Below are 14,824 nucleotides of genomic sequence, written 5' to 3' on the forward strand. Positions count from 1 at the left end.
GAAACATTCAATTCATCTAAATTTGCAATGTCTTTATGTTGTATATATACTGCATCTACAACTCCATTACATAATGTGATACTATTTGATGGTTATGAAAGCCACATTTGTTGGTTTATGTCATATCCCACAAAATGCATATGTTGTCATATCCATTCATCTCATCTATTTGTATACAAATACCTCATACAAACACAATTGGGAAATTCATATACACACTTTTATTAGTTTTTCATAGCAATGTTTTTTTTGCAAGAAATTATGCATTATAATTTTTTTTAAATGAACCTAAATTACAAGATGTTTGTGAGTTCAAAACCCTGGGAAATGATTAGTTGATGGGCATTGGCATATAAATACATAATAGACCTTAAGGTTTACCTTGAATTTATGCAAAATATTATTTTGATGAGAAGTTATATTCAATTCATGGAATTTTTATTAAACCTGCACCAAATGTTTATGATTTTTCTATCTTAAATAATCATGATTTGGTATCAATTTTGGTAAAATAAAAATTTGGCTATGTTCTTCACCTCATAACTAAAAATATGATTTAAATGTCTTCTATTGTTACCTAGTTTTTTAAAGTGTTAACAATCAAAATGTGAGCTAATGTCTTGTGGTCTAGCATAGTTTGGTGAAGTGTTTAGGATTTTAACTTGTATTGTTTGAATAAATAAGTCATTGAGTCTATGTATTTTATTTGTGTTATTGTCATGGTTTGTGCAAACTAGTGTTAGCAATCAAGATGTGAATCAATGTTTTAAGTGTTGCATGTCTTTAACCTAATATTTGATAGTCTAACATGTGTGAAATTGTATGTGCCCTATGCGGTTGCATTTAAATATTGATCAATGCAAAAATGATGCTTGAACAAAGGAAAATCATCATGCGGGCCATTTGCAAGAAGTGCCATACATGCATTTTCATTGTGTGAAGATGTTAGAATCTAGCTAATAAATGAGAGAGACATTTTTATTAAAGATTTCATTAGCACCATCTAGGAGAATATTGAGTGCAAACTACGTGGAGAATGTCACTATGAGTTATTGATGCCAACAAGAATCAGAGAATTTGACCCGCATCATAAAATCAGAACGATGCTTATTAGTGTGAAGATATGTTACATAGACCTCAAAGAAGACCTTCCCCCACTTGCAATACGGCCAAAGTAGAGCTACGGGACAAACACTGGGAGGAATAGAAGGTAAAGATGAAGACAGTGAAAGTGCAAAATCAAACCACTTTGCCCAAGCAAATCAAACCTTGATGCAAGATGTGTAGGGAGCTATCAATGATGGATGGATGCCAGTGACACCAGAACATTCATGTGCACATTGTTGAATGCCAAGTGCATGCATTTGATAGGCATTCCCCATAAAGCCCTGGTAGAAGGTGCTAGGATTGGAGTCGGCCCTTGGAGAATGTGCATTGATTATAGAGCTCTCAATAAACACCATCTAAAACAGATTTCCGATTCCGAGAATTGATGATATTCTTGACCGACTACAAGGATCCTCCTGTTTCAGCAGGATTGATTTGAAAAACGGATATCATCATATCAAAATCGCACTGGGAGATGTCTACAAAACTGCTTTTCGAACGAGCTTCGGTTTATATGATTTTTTGGTGATTCCTTTTGGCCTTACAAATGCTCGAGCGACTTTCAACTGAATGATGGATAGGATTTTTAGAGAGTACAGATCGTTTGTCGGTACTTTCTTTAATGACATTATAGTCTTCTCCAAGGATGAGGCAGAAGTTGTGTAACAGGGAATGGGCCGAACACAGCCCAAGCATTTCGAAACGACGTTCTGGACGAGTCCCGTTCCCAAAACAAAGTTGAGAATGGAACGCCGTTCCGAAGAAGGGTGTAACCGGAATGGTGTTCCAGAACGGGGGGGGGAACATGAGGCGAAACGGGAAAAAGTAGGCATTTGGGGAAATTACTATGTTCAAGATGTATTTGTGGGGTTTAGTGGCTTGGAACAAGCTAGTGCAAAAATAGAGAGACATTGCATGTGTCTAGATTATGTTCTCCATAGAGGGTGTTTGTCCACTATTGTGTATAGACCCACATAATATAGAGAGAGAGATTAGAAATTTACAAACCTATCTAGACATATGCTTTTAGTTCAAAATTTATGTTTGATGCATTTTTCAGCATCATAACTTTGGTACTTACCATGTGACTCTAGCATGTAGCTTTTTTCTCTCCAATAGTGGTTTCCCATGTTGATATGGATTTTATATGCGTGGTGGATTCTTGTTTAAGTCATTGGGATGAGATATTTAATTGAATTAAGTGCCTTCGTAAGATGAGATTTGCATTGCTATCAATTGTTTTTAAATTCCATTGTGGAAGCCCATGCTATGCTGGTGGGTTTATGGATGTGTACATATGCATGTAATGAGTGTCTCTTAATCCACTCCAACACTTTTTGATACCGTAACTTATGTAGCGAGCTTAACCATATGGGAATATGGGCAAAGAAGCTACCCCAAAAAGCTCAAGAAAAACAAAATGATTGGAAAAGCACAAAAACAAAAGCGAGCAAATATAATCCCCGAATAATATGTTGTAATTTTACATTATCTACATTTTTATTGCTTTTTTTACTTAGAATAATACATTGATTTTATGACAACTTTTTTCGCATAGGTTGTTTTTTGCAAATAAATACCTAGAATAACAAGTTGTAATTTTATGACAATGTTTTTACTGCTTTTCCCTTGAAATTTACATGATGTTGTAAATTTACATGAGATCTACATGTTATTGCTTTTTTATCTAAACTAATATTTTGTAATTTTATGACAACTCTTTTATCTTGAATTAATTAAGAGACAATGGTGGGTGTAGTGCAAATAGAGGTAAGTAAATGCCTTCTTTGTATCAATCCTTTCTCAAATAACTCAAGGTATAGTTGTTTTGCTGTTGTGATGGACTAATTGTTACCTCAAGGAAAGATATACTTTCTCTCTCTCTCTCTCTCTCTCTCTCTCTCTCTCTCTCTCTCTCTCACACACACACACACACACACACACACACATTTTTGCTTTGTCCACCTCTTGCTAAAAATTGTGACAAATTTTCTCTCTCTCTCTCTCTCTCTCTCTCTCTCTCTCTCTCTCTCTCTCTCATAGTTTTGCTATGTCTACCTCTTGGCTTAAATTTGTGACAAATTCTTTCTTTTGTTGAACGCATGGAGTTCTAGTTTTCTTCCACTCCTACCAAATGTGGGATGCCAACTTTGGTGGAAATGTGACAAAAAATAATTCAACACGTATGATGTATTTGATGACCACTAGTTTTCATTAGTTAGTTTACATGTGTAATGTTTTAATTTGGTAGTGGGTTGGGCATAATCCCAACGCCACAGAGAGAGAGAGAGAGAGAGAGAGAGAGAGAGAGAGATTTCCTTGCAATTATGTGTGCACGTGTTTAAGTTTGTAGAAACCATTTTCATGGCCTCTAAAGATGTGTGAGGTAGCTCTAGGCAGGATCAAAATTATTGACGAGATCCCAAGTGAGAGGCTTCTAGATGCCATGATGCAATCTTGAAGGTAGTGATACATTGTTCTTTCAGGAAGGTCAATTTACTCAATGGAGGATCTCTATTCAGGGTAAGACCAATTACTCAATGGGGGATCTCTACTCTGGGTAAGATAAATTTCAGGTAGATGTTGAGAGTAGAGATTTGAAAACTATGAAACCACCTTTGGGAATGGTAAGGATGTGTACCTTACCTCAAGGAGCAACAAATTCAGTTGCACATATGATGAATGGGATGAACAAGGTTCTACGTGACTTCATACCTCAAATCACAATGCCATTTCTTGATGATGTGCCCATCAAAAGATGGGAAGACAAAGATAAAGATGAAGCTATGGATTCAAGGGGGTGTTGTAAGTTTGTTGCAAAACATATCAAAGATTGTGAGAAGATTTTGTCAAGGCTGGAAGAAGTTAATCTTACCCTATCAAGACAAAAATTTGTATTTGGAGTTAATCAAGTGTTGATTGTGGGGCATATGTGTGGTCCTTATGGTAGAAGGCCTTGTCCAAAAAAGATGGATGTAATAAAAAACATGTACAACTATAACTGAAGTTCAAATATTTCTTGGTGCTTGTGTATTCTATCTTATTTGTACCACATGTAACAGATCCCCTTTATAGGTTGTTGAGAAAGAATTAGAAGTTTTGATGGGAAGAAGAGCACACAAAAGCCATATGAAAGCTAAAGAAGCTACATCTTTCATTGCCAACCTTGAGAAAGGTAGACTATGCATGTGAGAGACCTATCATTGTGAAAGTGGAATGAGTCCTACAGGGATAGGATGGTAGTAGGGCAAGATGATGATGAAGGAAAAAGGTATGTGGTGAGATTTGGAGCCAAGATTCTGAGTTCTTTCCAACAAGATTATGCACAAGTAAAGAGGGAACTATGGGGGGTGGTTAGGGCATTGAGGTGTGACAAGGAGTACTTGATAGGCATTAGTGGTTGTGGAAATTGATTGTTTGCCTCTTCTTGGAATGATCACAAACTATTCGACTCCTGATATTGCAATGTTGCAATGGATAGTCTACATAAAGTCCTTGAATCCTGAGTTCAAGCATATTGGAGGGAAATACAATCCAATGGTAGATATGATATCTAGGGCAAGGTATGAAGATGAACAGGACATGATTATTGAGGGAGATGATGTAGGCACAAAGTTTTACACTATTGATCATGCAAAGAGTAGTCATGCATGTTTTGTATCTTCACTTGAGTCCTTTTCAGAGGAAATATATGAGGATGAATGGCTCTTGATAGGTCGCTACTTAAATATTCTACAGAAGCAGGATGATTGGACTGAGCAGGAATTTAAGAGGATAAAAAGAAAAGCATATGGATACTTCTTGAGGGATGGCTACCTATGGAAGCATCCTAAATGAAGAGATGGAACATCATTTCACGTAGTATGCAACAAGGTTACTCAACAACAAGTCATCAACGAGTTCCATGAAAGTTTATGGGTAGGACATCGAGGTATATGGGCAACATTTGCCAAGGTAAAAGAAGGGTATTGGTGGAAAGGGATGTACAAGGATGTGGCTGAGTTTGTGGAGTCTTGTGTGGCATACCAAATGTATTCAAATGTACAGCATAATGATGGACTACATCCTACTTATCCATTAGCCATGCATTACAAATGGGTTGTGGACTTGGTCACAATGCCTTTGGGACTTTGGCAAATGAGTTATTTAGTACTTGCAAGAGAATATTTGTCCAATCAAGTTAAAGGGCGTGCATTGAGCACAAAGAGTACACAAGCTGTATGTAAATTCCTTCTTGAAGATGTGATATGTCGCTATGGATATGTGGGAAAGATAATTGCAGATAGAGGAGAATTAGATGTTGATGAAGGAAGGGAATTCTTCTCTAGAAAACTAGCTTTAACTTGTGCTTATAACCCAGAGGGAAATGGCAAAAGTGAAAGAGGGCATCCTCCAATAATCAAAGCTTTAGCTCAGGCTTGTGAAGGTAAGCTTGAAGAGTGGCCAAGAATACTGCCATTTGCATTGTGGGCTTACTGTACAACAGTTCAATCATTGGCTACATGCCTGTTGAATTTTTGTATGGTCAAAAACCTGTGATGCCAATTGAAGATGTAGTTCTTACATGGAATGTATTGTCATGGGAAGATAGAATAAGTAGATAAAACCTTCTTCAATTTCACATATGTCAATTAGATATATTTCCTGAAGACATTGAGATTGCAAAAGCTCGACTAAAAAATGCAAGGTTGAAAAATAAAGACAGATTTGACAAGAAGCAGGGGTAGAGAGAGAGCCAGTGAGGAGGTGGAGAGAGAGAGAGAGAGAGAGAGAGAGAGAGAGAGAGAGAGAGAGAGAGGCAGAGAGAGGCAAAGGTAGAGAGAGGGATGGGGAGTTGGAGAGAGAGAGAGAGAGAGACAGAGACAGAGAGAGAGAGAGAGAGAGAGAGAGAGAGAGAGAGAGAGGAGGCAGGGGTGGAGATAGAAGGAAAGTGTAGAGAAAGAGAAGAAAACTGTGTGGAAAGAGAGAGAGAGAGAGAGAGAGAGAGAGAGAGAGAGAGAGATGTAATTTTGATATAATTATAGTCTACCTATGCTGCATAATAGTTGATAGCATCTTCTCTGTCTAGTTGAAGCCTCTTTAGATCAAGAATGTGGTTGTGAAGATGAGCATTAGGGTGTTCCATCTGCCTAGCTAGCACCCTGAGACTAACTTATTGTACTTCAATGGGTAAATTAGCCTCCTTACCATACACCAAGTGATATGGTGTGAACCCAAGGGATGTGCGAAATGAAGTGCGATAAGCCCAAAGTGCAGCCATAAGGTGCTTGTTCTAATCACTTTTGTGATTATTTACATGTTTAGTGATGATCTTGCAAATTATACCATTTACCTTTTCCACCAAACCATTGCATTGTGGGTAGTAGGGAGTTGAGTTTCTTCGTAAGATACCTAGCTTCTCCATCAGCTCTCCTACCAAGTCTCCTCTAAAACCTGGTCCCCTGTCAGAAATTATTTCAAGAGGAGTGCCAAAATGGAAACAAATGTTTTCAAATACAAACCTAGCCACTTCCTTAGTTGTAATCCGGGTGGTAGCAGCTGCTTTAGCCCACCTGGTCATGTAGCCCACGTCGTCATGTTGTCCACACCCATGATGATATACAATTTACCTGATTGGCTCCTTGGCAAAGGCCCATTGGCATCAATTTCCCATTTCTCAAATGGACCATATGAGATGATAGGAGTCTGTGGCTCATATGTGAGCCTCCTATCCCCAACCTTCTGACACTCTTTGCATGTTTTGCACCAGTGATGCACATCTCTCTGTAAACTAGGCCACACAAACCCGGCTTGTAGAACCTTCCTACTGGGGATGTCAAGTACAAAGTACCCTCCACAAACACCATCATGGAAACTTGAAATTATTTTTGTGATTTCTCTAGAGAGAGGTACATGCCTAAGAATTTGATCCTTACCCGTGCAATAGAGGTCGTCATTGATAAGGTGGTATTTTGTTGCCTTGCGCACAAGCAACTACTTTTGGCCCTTAGTAAGATCTTTAGGACACTCTCATGTGTCCAAGAAACTCATGATGTCAGGCATAGCATCTCTACCTTGGAAGAGAGGCAGTTTCAACTTGATAGCACCCACCACTAGAACATCTTGTAGCTTCTCTCTAGCTAGAGCATCTGTTTCTTGATTTTCTGCTCAAGGGACATGATGTAAGTGTACAACTTGAAAATTCCCTAAAAGTTCCTTAACTTTAAACAAATATGGCGTAGCAAGCTATGATTTTTACAAGCCCAAGTTATGGTAAAAACCTCATATATAGAATTCCTATTAACTCGACCCAAACATGTCCAAATTCTATATATGAGACCCCATAGTAGTAAACTCCAATGACCAAACCCTCTTACGAATTGAATATAGACATTATCAGGACCTCATATATAGAATTTGGACATGTTTTGGTTGAGTTATTTATGCATGCATGTATACACTACTTAAAAGCACACACTAATGTCAACTAGTCTAGTTAGAGCAAGATTTCATGTATGATAGTTTTCTTACAACTTCTAAAAGGGTTTTTCTTGAAAAGCTAATCTTGGGCTGAGATTTGAACAAGGTTATCATGGTTCAAAAAGTTAATGGCAATGCAAATATGAACAATGATGGTTACTTGTTTATAGGCTAAACACAAAGGTAATTATATTCTCTCTCTCTCTCTCTCTCTCTCTCTCTCTCTCTCTCTCTCTCTCTCTCTCTCTCTCTCTCTCTCTCTCTCTCTCTCTCTGTGTGTGTGTGTGTGTGTGTGTGTGTGTGTGTGTAACATTTAATGCACTAGTAACTTGTGTGTAGCGGAAATTGATAACATAGTGAGCATTTCATTAAGAACAAGTTTCTAATGAGCATAGAGAGAGTACTTAATTTGAGAAAGCAACATAGCAATTTACACCTAGCTAATTTGGCATTGACAATACTTGAAAAGAGAGAGAAATAGAACAATTTACAACATTTGAGGACCGGATTTACATGGAGCCAGTCCCCCCTCCATAAAGGCTTTGCATTATAGATTCTCCCATGAAAGGAGACTTTTCATTAGAAAAATTTTGAACTCATTTTTGGGCCTTTTACGAGTGCCACGTCATCAAAGTTGTACAAAAGAAAGCAACCCGGTAGACCCCTCTAAATATTGCTTAGAACCCCATGATATAACCTATCATTGGAAAGTTCTTGAAAAATGGATTCTAAAGAGCCAAGGTTAGAAAATTGGATGACTTCTATGAAAGTAATGCCATTTTTTTTCAATCAGCCACGTTTTGTTACTGTTACGGTAATCTAAAATCACCTTTTTCTAGATCTAAATGAAGGCAATATCCGATACATGCATGCTATATATCAATAGATAGCATTTGAAGAGTACATTCTAAATATCCAACCTCCGACAAGTTTGGATTTTATTTGCAAAAAAACTACTGATCCTCACTTTTTGAAAGCTATGCCACATCAACAATTCTTACAAGGCCCATTTTTTAGTCCAAACTTTTCCTAATGGTACAATACAATCTTTGTGTTCCTTGACAAAAACTAGTTGGTGCAATGAAGATGGAAGCTTCATGCACCAAATTATTCTTGAAAAACACACCTAGTGTCCCTAGCCTCAGTCCCAAAACCTCACCCACCTTCAAAAATGGTCAGAGCTAGCAAGGAATGAGGATAGATTGAGAGGAAGAAGATGTATCTTACAAGAAAGAAGTATTCACCTCTCATAATCACTCTAATAGCATAGATTTGCTTAGTAATTAGCATGGTAGAGGAGATGAGCATGCCATTGAATCTTGGCTCTTTGTTGGATTTGCATTCCATAGCCAAGAGTTGTGGTGTAGGCCTCTACTTCTCAACGCTTGGAGAAGGAGATGGAGTTCTTCTTGCACACATGAGTTGTGTGTGTGTGTGTGTGTGTGTGTGTGTGTGTGTGTGTAGCAATGAGTTAGACTAAAATGCAGCCTCTCTCTCTTCTTGTTTGACCCCTCTTGCAAATTACTCATGCTGGCTTCCCATTGGCCCCTGTAGAGCTTAGCCAATCACAAATTAGAAGGATAATGGATAGCCTTGTGACATGTGTCCCCCTTTCCCCTTTTGTGGGAGCTTTAGGTAATTAAATAATTCATTTAAACTCTCATTGGACCTTTTTGTCTTTTGGCCCAACAAGAATTACGCAAGCCATTGGGCTGTGGATGCTCATTGGACCCCTTGATAGACTGTCGAATAGTCTTCTAGGGAGCTTAATTTCTATTGGTTATTTTATCAAGCATTTTTAAATTGATTAGACTAATTTTACTCTAGCCTAATTCTCATTGGTCCACCTCTATGGCCATCCAAGAGGATTTGAGGAAAAATTGGAGGCAACTGGCCTAGGAGCCCGCCATGTGTCCATTCTTCCTTTTGGGGAGAGCTTGGGAGTGTGTGTGTGTGTGTATGTGTGTGTGTGTTTCTCTCTCATCCCCTACTAATAGGGCTCGCCCCCTCCTTCCTAGGGATGTGGGAAGACTTTTTAGTCTTCCCATGACCATCCAATTTTCCCCTACTTTGGCCATTGGACAATACAGTTAAATTTAGGAACTTTAGCCTATCGAAGTCTTAGTGGATCTGAACCTTAGGTCTTTTTAATCTCCATTGAAGCACATTGCTCTTTTGCAGATTGTCCCCCTTTGGATCCCTGACATAGGCCGGTCTGGCAACCTTACCAATATTCTAGCTTATACTCCCTTGGTACTTCCCCATATTAAATGATCAATTTAACATGAGAAAATCATTTGGGAGAATTAGATATTAGTTTTTATGACATTTTATCTCTCTCTTGAAATCATAGTTGTCCTCGACTATGAGGTAGAGAAGATAAAGCCTAGTCATTAGTCCGTTTCCTAGCAGGTAGAGGATCCCTATTTTACCCTATGACACCGTTCCAGAATGGATGACTAGTCCATTTGGTGCTCGAGAGCCTTAGTTACCGCAAGCATGTCTGCACTTTAGCCCGTATCAATCTTCCATAGTAGAGTGACAAGTTGTACTTGGTGTTTGGGAGACGTCGTCTCCACAAACATGATCCTAAGCATGCATACTTATTAACATTTGTGCACAATAAAGAAAACGAGAGTCTTATAAGACAAAAAACTTTGTTCATTTAAACATATTTACATTTGCTTACTGCAGGGAATCATTGTAATAAGCATTGACAAGGTTTAGGTTATCATTTAATTGTATGCCTTACATTTGCTTACTCTAGGGAATCATTGTAATAAGCATTGACAAGGTTTAAGTTATTTTTTAAGTGTATGCCTTGCATCCATCTAGCATCTTCAAAAGGATAATTTTTAAACTTGATAAGATATCGTCGGATAGTCTTATCGCCTCTCAATACCTTGTCTTCATGTCGGAGAATGGACTCGGGCTGCAACACCTCTTCTTGGTCCTCGATCTCCAATGGTTCTTCAATGATTTCTTCTTGAGGTGGCTCTCCTTTGTAAGTCTTTGGTAGGCTCACGTGGAAAGCATTGTGTATGAGCCAATGGTTGGGCAACCTGAGTTGATAGGTCATCTCATTGATTGGCCTAAGAATCTAAAAGGGACCATAGTACCTTTTTGCTGACTTAGCATAGTACTTTTGATGTCCCGTAGGATTCTTGTCCGTCGTGTGTCTTAATCGAGCCTTGGGAAACTTAAGCAAGACCCAGTCATTTTGTTTAAAGGCTAGGGCTCTTCTACGCTTATCAGCAGCAGTGCCTTTGCTGAGAGATGGATATAGCATCCATAATCTTTTGAAAAGATTCTTGCTGGTCTCGGCTATATTCATCTGCAGCAAAGATCTTCCCATGTACCTTGAGTAGCGGGACACTTTTTTATCTTCCCTCTATCACCTCAAAAGGTGCTTTTCCCGTGGAAGTATGTACAGTGTTATTGTAAGCATACCCTACTAAAGATAAGTATTTCTCCCATTGGGACTTTTGATCTACTTTTGTGACATAAGCTTTTAGTAGATCAAGAATTGTTGGGTTAGCTATTTCACTTTGGCCATCCATTTGAGGATGATAGGCCGAAGAGAAGTTTAGCCTTGAACCTAAAATCTCAAAGAGACACTTCCAAAAATTACTAGTCATTCTAGGATCTCTATCCGACACTATAGACATTGGCAAGCCATGGTATTTGAAGATTTGTGATAGAAAGAGGGTTTCCATTTGATGGGCCTTGATAGTCTTTTTGATAGGTATGAAATGTGCTTGTTTGCTAAACCTGTCTCTACTATCGTCCATATTCCTGTATTCCCATGGGTAGACTTGGGCAATCCAAAGATAGAATCCATGGATATGCTCACCCATGGTCAATTAGGGATTGGCAAAGGTTGAAGCAATCCAGGTTGCTTCCCTCTATCAAACTTTGCCTTTTGGCATACCACACATTTTGAAACATACTTTTGTATGTTTGCTTTCATGGCAAGCCAATAGAAATATGTTTCTATCCCTTTTAGGGTAGACTAAATCCCTCTACGCACCGCATAAGGAGGAGCATGAGCTTCATACATTATTTTCTCACGTAATGAGCTAGTAACGCATAGTCTATTTCCATAGAGAAGATAACCATCTTGTAGGAGGGTAAATGGTTCTTCCTTCTTCCCTAGTGCAAGGGCTGAAATCACATCTCTAAAATTGGGATCGATAGCGTACTCATCTATCGAAGATAGATCATTGTGAGTTGCTATGGATACCGCATTCACTCTCGATTGTCTTGAGAGTGCATTGGCCACTTGATTACACTTGCCAGCAATGTGAGCAATATGAAAATGAAATTGCGAAAGGAAATTCGCCCACCTCATTGGTTTGTTGGAGAGCTTGGTCTGCGTCATGAAGTACTTAAGGCTTTGGTGATCCATTTGCAGAATGAAAGGAGTCCCCAATAAATAGTGCTTCCACGAATCTAGAGCATGTAGAAATGCTAAGAGTTTCTTTCTCATATATGCATAAATCTTGCTCAATAGGGTCGAGCCTTCGACTTTCATAGGCTATGGTGTGCCCTTCTTGGAGCAAAACAGCTCCAATGCAATCACCACAAGCGTCTCATTGGACCTCAAATGGCTTTGAGAGATCCGACAGTGTAAGCATAGGTTGAGAGATAAGTGTCTCTTTAAGCCTTTTGAAAGCATTGTTCTCCTTGGTGGACCATATATACCTAACATTTTTCTTTGTTAGGTCATGTAATGGTCCCACATTTTTCTTTGTTAGGTCATGTAATGGTCCCACAATTTGTGAGAACTTTTCTATGAAGCGTCTATAGTATGCACACATACCTATAAAGCTTCTTAGTTCATGCAGATTCCTTGAATTAGGCCATACTTTTATTACCTCTAACTTTGATGGATCCATTTGTATGCCATCTGGTTTGGTGAGGTCTGAATAGCTTCTTCATCAGGTGGTTAAATGTGACTGTGCATTGGTCAAGCCAAAAGGTATGACATTGTACTTGTAAAGACCAAACGTAGTGTGAAATGCGGTCTTTCCAATGTCATGATCAACTATCCTTATTTGATGGTTGCCACTTTTTAGGTCAATCCTACTGAAGTAGGTCGACCCCTGTAGCTTATCAAATAGGTCTTCTACCCGTGGAACGGGAAACATATTCTTGATAGTGATCCTATTTAGTGCTCATAGTCAACACACATACAATATGTGCCATCTTTCTTTTGCACTAATAACACTCGTGAACAAAATGGAGGTGAGCTAGGCCTAACCATGCCGTTCTCGACCAACTCATACACTCGCCACATAATCTCCTCTTGTTCAACTTGGGAAAATCGATAAAGAGGTTTATTAGGCGGTGAGCTTCCTGGAAGACGTTCAATTGCATGGTTGTCATCCCCTCGTTTGGGAGGTAGTTCACAAGGGATGTCGTCAATAAAAACATCTTGGAATCCCTTGAGGAACTTGGATAACTCTAATTCCTTTTGATCGGTTATATCTTCTTTTGCTAAAACATTAGGTTCATTTTGAGAATCTCTAACAAAAATCATGTACACGGAAATAGAGCTCTTTATTGACATTGAAATCTTGCTTATGTACAATGGGTATGGTACTACCCAACTCCTTAGCATCTATGTGCATATCTTTTCCCCTGAACCTAAAGTAGATTTTCCTTTCAAGGAATTTAACATTGGCAGCCATGCAATCAAACCATGGTGCCCCTAGGATTACATCCTCATGTTTGACAGGAGAGATGAAGAAATCCTCCTTGTCCACATAGCTTTGGACGTGGAGTCTCAATTTCCCAATTAAGGGAGTGACTGAGGCTTCTTCCCCCTTGAAAGCACCATCAGTAGGTAGGACATCTCCCATCTCATAGGCTTGAATACCTAGCTTGGTGGCCAACTCTGTGGATATGAAATTGTGAGTAGAACCACGGTCAAAGAGAATAAAAGCACCATGTTCTCTTACCTTTCCCCAAGCATGGCATAGAGAAGATCCTTTGTGATGAGCATCCTCTTCTTGAATTTAGACCAAGGTAGCTCTAGGAGGCTCATTACATGTATTCTTGTGGGGACAAGCACGATAGGCATGCCCTTGCTCCCCGCACTTGAAACAGCGGTTATCTTTTTGATAACGCTCTAGCATCATGTTCTCTTACCTTTCCCCAAGCATGGCATAGAGGAGATCCTTTGTGATGAGCATCCTCTTCTTGAATTTCGACCAAGGTAGATCTAGGAGGCTCATTACGTGTATTCTTTTGGGGACAAGCATGATAGGCATGCCCTTGCTCCCCGCACTTGAAACAACGGTTATCTTTTTGATAACGCTCTAGCTCTTCAGGAGAGAGTTTATTTTTGCCTTTATAAACTCCCTTTTCCTTAGCTTTGTTGTTGTTGGCGTTGCCTTTGGGAGACTTTTGGACGTTCTCCTTCCCCTTAGGCTCATCGGTCCTTGTTTTTCGTGGGCTTAAGATTTCTCATAGCCCCTTGTTGGGAGTTGATTCTTCAAGCCAGATATGGTGCATGACCTTTGGGAGTTAACATACTCCGCCATATCCTCAGTTAAACCCGCACAAAATTGTTGTTTTTTCTCTCCAAAATCCATCTTTTTGAAGACAGTGGCTTTGAGATGTAAATTCCAAAACTTGTCTACATATTTGTGAATAGATTCGTAGGGAGAGAGCTTCAAGCTTCACCATTCGGTGAGTACTTTGTCTTTGGCATCGATAGCCAAAAATTGTTTCATGATGGAAGCTCTTAAAGCATTCCATGCTCGTGGAGCTTCACTGTTTGCTCGTAGGCTAGACCATCATTGCCTGGCAGACTTTTGAAAGTGCATGGCTACATGACGTAGCTTAGAGGACTCCGTGAAGCCCTCATCTCCAAACGCCACATCGAATTGTTGGATAAAGGCCAAGACTTTGTCCGTAGCACCAAAAGTGCCATTGTGGGTAAGGAAAGAGATGTTCTTTCCTCCCTCTTTGAACTTTTTGAGCTTGGACGACCTCTTCCAGGCGGCATAGGATTTCCTATGGCCTCTTTTTTTAGGTGGTTCGAGAGCTGCACCATCACATTCTTTAGAAGAGAAAGAGTATGAGAAGGATGGAGAAGAGGGTGACCTCTTTCTCACCTTTTTCTCCCCTTGTTCCTTCTTGTCTGCACCATCACTTTCTTCAAAAGAGGAAGAGGATGAAGAAGATGGAGAAGAGGGTGACCTCTTTCTCGCCTTTTTCTTCTCTTGTTTTCTCTCTTCCCTCTTTGAAT

This window comes from Adiantum capillus-veneris, chromosome 10 (assembly GCF_014529385.1).
Source record: "Adiantum capillus-veneris isolate H3 chromosome 10, ASM1452938v2, whole genome shotgun sequence".
In the NCBI taxonomy this organism is placed as follows: domain Eukaryota; kingdom Viridiplantae; phylum Streptophyta; class Polypodiopsida; order Polypodiales; family Pteridaceae; genus Adiantum; species Adiantum capillus-veneris.